Below are 6,000 nucleotides of genomic sequence, written 5' to 3' on the forward strand. Positions count from 1 at the left end.
ACAGAGATTTTAGGCCTGGTGAGAAGCACTTTTAGGTTCACATTAGACATATTTAGATGACATCTAAAACAAATCTAAAATGTTGAGCTTGTGACTGAACAGTAAGTAGTCATTGTTCTACCAGCTCATCAGGACTCTTAAATGTTAAGCTCTGAACCATAGAACAGGAGAGTAATCTGAAACATATCTTATTTTAGACTCATATCTGAACCTTTATGATTTATTTAAATTTTTATGTCTTAGAACATTTTTTTTAAAGTGAGCTAAAAGGCTAGCTATGGCCTTGCAGAAAGATCTGGTTGATGCTGCCATGCTGACAAAGTTAGAGCTAGCCTAGCCATCAGTACTGTCAGAGATCTGAAAAGGATAAACTATGACTGAGTGCAGACCAAGAAGCATCCAGTCCTATAAATAACAGTGGTCAATGCCTACCCAGGTCTCCATAGCTTTGGAGGTACCAGTCAGAACAACATCAATCATCTACCACCATCAGGCCCATAAGGCAGAGTACCTTTTTTGTGGAATAGGGACACAGAAGTCTGACAGTGTCCTACTACTTGACAGCTCAGAACTTGGGTTATTTGTTTGTTTGCTTGCTTGCTTGATTTGTGTTTAAATTTTTTTCTCATAGCAGAAATGTCTCAAAATTAAAACTCGCTTTATGGAGAACATTTTTTGTTATTCCTTCATGGTGGGAAAAACTCATTATCAATGATCCCTTCAGGGGAGAAAAAATTAAAACAAGTCCAACTTATAGTATAGAAACAATTGCAATCAGGGCATAAAGCACTAAGACAATGTAGTTTAAATTTCTAGAGGTATTAGTCATGCGTTATATGGAGGATGTTACCTTCTTCTCATCATCTAATTAATGCTTAAATAAATGCTTAACTTTTATGGTAAGAGCAAAATTTAAAATTTGGGGGTCATATAGGAACTCTCTAATCTGTTTATCACTGCTAGAGATCACTCTGTGTTTTTAAGTTGCTTTCTGAAAGCTCTCAATTAAATTTTACAAAATGTAACATTTAAAACAGAGCAGGCTATTAATTTATCAAATAATGTGATTGCTGAAGTGTTAACTCACAATAATCCCTTACTCATAAAGAGCCTATAGAACTTATTGTGCCTCTAAATAAAATACAGGTCAATTATTTGTTTCACACCTACAATAACATTAGCATGTTAGTTGGATTCTAGATATAAATATCCACAATTTTCCCTCTTTTAATTTTTAAAGATAGATTCTGTGTAATACCTAAAAAGTACATCTAAAAATCCACACATTTAGGATATAAAAATTTTTTAGCAACCTGGTGGTGGTGGTGCATGCCTTTAATTAAGGCAGGGGAATCTCTGTGAGTTTGAAGCCAGTCTGGCCTACAGGGAGTTCCAGCACAGTCAGGGCAACACAGAGAAACCCTCTCTGGAAAAATAGAGATTGCACTTAATGTTTTTAGAGATGACTTAAAAAAGGACAAGAATATGTATGCTGTACACAAATTCCACATGCTCCTCAAGCTTGTACCCATCCCAGGTGATATAGCTTAGAAGTCATACTTGCTAGAATCAATCAGCTTTAATTAGATGCTTCTCAGCCATTAAATATTTTTACAGACTTTGCTCTTTATTTAAATTTGGTGAGAGTTTATTGGATCGATTTAGAAGAATCAGAGTCGTCCGATTATAAATGGACAGCTTTGGATTCTCAGTTTGCCCACCCTCACCCAAAATAGGTATCCTGAAAAACATTATGGTTCAATATTAACTGATGTTATGTATAAATTAGCACATAGAGAATAGAGGTATCTCTCTGTTCAATATACTCCTTATCTCAATATTTATAAGATCATTGGGTATGGTTAAAAAAGTCTTTAAAGTCTCCTGTTCACAATTTTTTTTAAAAAATTAACTTAAAACTTGTAACAAAAGGCTGAAGAAAAAATGAGCTACACATGGGTGATTTTAATTTACTATAGCATGCATATATATATATATATATATATATCTGATTATATATTGTGTATCTATGATTCAAATCTTGTGTAAAAAATTAGATCTGCTATAACATCACATAAAATGGATAGTTTTATATAGCAGCCATATAGTTTTTCTTCATCCCAGCTGATGCCTCTTGAGGATAAAAAGATAGTGTGTGTGTGTGCATGATAGCCATCTTTACTAAGGTTAAAATACATGCCACATAATTTCATCACCATCTTAAGATGACCATGTGATATAAACCAACTATGATAATACTGTTAAAACTTAGTCTTGTGGGGCAGTGGTTATGCTCACCTTCAATCCCAGCACTCGGGAGGCAGATTCAGGGGGATCTCTGTGAGTAAGAGGCCAGCCTGGGCTACACAGTGAGATCCAGGACAGTCACCAAAACTACACAGAGAAACCCTGTCTCAAAAACCAAAAATAAAAAAATTTAAAAAATTAACAAACTAAAAACGTAATCATACTATCTTCCTTTTAGACTGAAGAAACAATGACAAGTCTCCAAGATATTTTGGCTTAGAATCGAGTTCTGTATGATAAATTCCTATGTTGGAAAGGTATACTCAGGTTAACAATAATTAATTTGGAAATGTATGTCTAAAACTGTAAAATCCTAATCTTATGAAAGCTATTAACTTGTTGTAAACCATTAAAATAGTTAAAACATACAAATTAATGGTCAATCTCCTTATAAATGATCAGATTTTTTAATGTGCTCAAAACTAAGTTTATAGTCATTCTAAATACAGATATGAACCATTTAAAAAGCAGCATTGACCTTCTATATTTATTTTCATGGTTAAGCCTAGAGCAAATAAGTAAAAACAAAGTTTGCTTAAAATCAAAGTGTATGGCGGGTGTGAGGGGCTCAGGGCTGAGTGGGGGCGGTGTAGATGATAACGGAGGGAACAGGGCAGGGTAGGGGCCGCATGCTGGAGTTGACATGGTCTTGCCATCCTTAGGTGTTTATCATGATCCGCCGCCAAAAGACCACCGTCTTCACAGAAGCCAAGGAGTTGAGCACCGTGTTCCAGCTAGAGCGTGTTGTCCAAGGCATCCTCCAGCGGCCTCCAGAAGAGCAGCGGCTGTACAAGGATGACCAGCTCCTTGATGACAGAAAAACTCTGGGCGACTGTGGCTTCACTAGCCAGACAGCACGGATACAGGTCACAGCCACAGTGGGCCTGGCCTTCGGTGCAGATGATGCCTTTGAAGCCCTGCACATTGAGCACTTCTCCATCTTTCTGGAGCTTCCAGATGTGATGAAGCCATAGGATTCTGGAGGCAGCGCGAATGAACAAGGTGTGCAGTGAGCTTCCCAGGCCTAGAGACATATTCCCTCAATGAAGACGATTTGGCTGTCAAAAAAAAAAAAGGTTACTTAAATTAGGAAATATTTAATAGATGGCTGTGTCGTTAAATTAGCGCCCATTCAGTAACACACTTTAACATTAACAAAATACAAATTGTATCCTGTCTTTATTACTAAAACTTCAACTTTTAATTTTTATTTTTGTACAACATAATAAACTTAAAATAACAATGTAAACAGAATTAGGATAGATTAAAAATATAAAAATAAATTAAAAGGAAAAGACTTTTAAACTATTTCTACTAAATAATACTAAGACCCAAAAATACAAATATAATTATATACTTCTCAAATTACCTTCAAGGCCGCAGGAAATTAAACCAAAATATAGTCAATAAAAAATAGATTATTTTAAAGGGTTTTTAGTTTGTTTTTGTTTGTTTGTTGGTTTGCCAAAAACTAGTTTGTAACAGGCTAAATATCTGTTATACCACACTGTAGTAAAAGTTAAATCCTTTAAACAAGTTCTTCCTCTGTGGAGCTGTCATGCTTGGATATTATTCACATTTTTGTTTTCATTTATAATATGAGCTGATTCTAAATTTTCTTTCTTACATAAAGAAAAAAAAACTCTGTTAATCCTACCTATCCATGAGCATGGGAGATCCTTCCATTTTCTGATATCTTCTTCAAATTCTTTCTTTAGAGACTTAAAGTTATTAACAGGTCCTTCACTTGTTTAGTTAGTGTTATCCCAAGGTATTTTATATTATTTGTGAATATTGTAAAGGTTGATGTTTCTCTGACTTCTTTTTCATTCCGTTTTATCATTTGTGTATAGGAGGGCTACTGATTTTTTTGAGTTGATCTTGCATCCTGCTACTTTACTGAAGGAGTTTATCAGCTGTAGGAGTTCCCTGGTAGAGTTTTTGGGGTCACTTATGTATACTATCATATCATCTGCAAATAGTGAAAGTTTGACTTCTTCCTTTTCAATTTGTATCTCCTTGATCTCCTTTTGTTGTCCTACTGCTCTAGCTACAACTTCAAGTACTATATTGAATAAATATGGAGAGAGTGGACAGCCTTGTCTTGTTCCTGATTTTAGTGGAATCGCTTTGAGTTTCTATCCATTTAATTTGATGGTGGCTGTTGGCTTGTTATAAATTGCCTTTATTATGTTTAGGTATGTTCTTTGTATTCCTGATCTCTCTAAGACCTTTATCATGAAGGGGTGTTGGATTTTGTGAAAGGATTTTTCAGCATCTAATGAGATGATCATGTGGTTTTTTTTCTTTCAGTTTGTTTATATGATGTATTACATTGACACTGTTGGTGGGAGTGCAAACTTGTACAATCACTGTGGAAATCAGTATGGTGGTGTCTCAGAAAACTGGGAATCGGTCTACCTCAAGACCAAGCCGTACCACTCTTGGGCATATACCCAAGGAATGCTCAACCATCCCACAAAGATACATGTTCAACTATGTTCATAGAAGCATTATTCATAATAGCCAGAACCTGTCAAAAACGTAGATGCTCATCAACTGAAGAATGGATTAAGAAAATGTGGCACATATACACAACGGAGTACTACTCAGCAGAAAAAAAAATGACATCATGAAATTTGCAGGCAAATGGATGGAACTAGAAAATATCATCCTGAGTGAGGTAACCCAAACCCAGAAGGACAAACATGGTATGTACTCACTCATAAGTGGATACTAGATATAAAGCAAAGAACAATCAGCCTGGCAACCACAGAAGCAGGGAGGCTACATAGCAGGGGGGGATCCTAGGATGACTGTGGTTTTACTCAATCACTGGGCAAGCTTCAGTGAAACATTTCATATTAGGATAAGAATTTATACTGTATTGAGCTGAAAATAAATAAAAAAAAGAATAAACCAGGGACTTGGTGGGAGGAAAAGAAAGAAAGGAAAAGAAACTCAATTGTTTTCTCGTTCAGGATTTTCTGTGATTCTTTCTCAGGTAATTCTAAGTATCCTGTTACCTAATAATTGAATCTTAAGCTCAAAATTAAAACTGCACTAAATTTAAAGATCTCAAATTTTATAGCCTTAAGTTTAAATCTTTTTAAAAAATTAATGACCTATGTTCATTAAATATGTTTTGTTTGCTTTTAATTTTATACTTTTCTTTGGTCTGATAAATGGTCAGACACTGACAAGAGATAGAATTTTAAAACACCACAAAAGCCTAACCTCCATTAAAGGCTAGCTTAAGACCCAAAGAACACACACTCAGGGCTCCCTCTGCCTCTTCCTCTCTCTCCTTCTCTCTCTCCCTCTCCTCTGATGGTAGAGACTGACTCAGGCAGCAGGAAGCAGCATGGGACCAGCTCTCAGCCTTCCAAGAATTTGAGCAAGCACAAGAGAAAGAGCTCCTCGAATTGGTGCTCTTCAGGTCTTGAACTGGCCAAGAGGCCATGACTAGGGGCTGGTACCCCAGGTTACCCCAGGTGGAACAAATGCCCACTGCAATAAAGACATTATATTATTCCCAGCTGCTAGTGCATTCCCAAGGGGAGAGGCAAAAGACCTCCCACTTTCAAGATCAAAGCACAATGAATAGCCAAATATAGACCCTTCAAAACACCTGGTAACCATGCCTGTGACCAAATTATCCCATTCTGCAGCCATGCTAGGTAAAGCAAGCTC

General features: G+C 36.2%; 1 pseudogene; it reads left to right on the forward strand.

The window, feature by feature from the left end:
- Positions 1-2,978: 2,978 nt before the first annotated feature.
- Positions 2,979-3,281, forward strand: LOC121826594 (elongin-B pseudogene; annotated as a pseudogene).
- The last annotated feature ends 2,719 nt before the right edge of the window (positions 3,282-6,000 follow it).

Source organism: Peromyscus maniculatus, chromosome 1 (assembly GCF_049852395.1).
Source record: "Peromyscus maniculatus bairdii isolate BWxNUB_F1_BW_parent chromosome 1, HU_Pman_BW_mat_3.1, whole genome shotgun sequence".
Classification (NCBI taxonomy): Eukaryota; Metazoa; Chordata; class Mammalia; order Rodentia; family Cricetidae; genus Peromyscus; species Peromyscus maniculatus.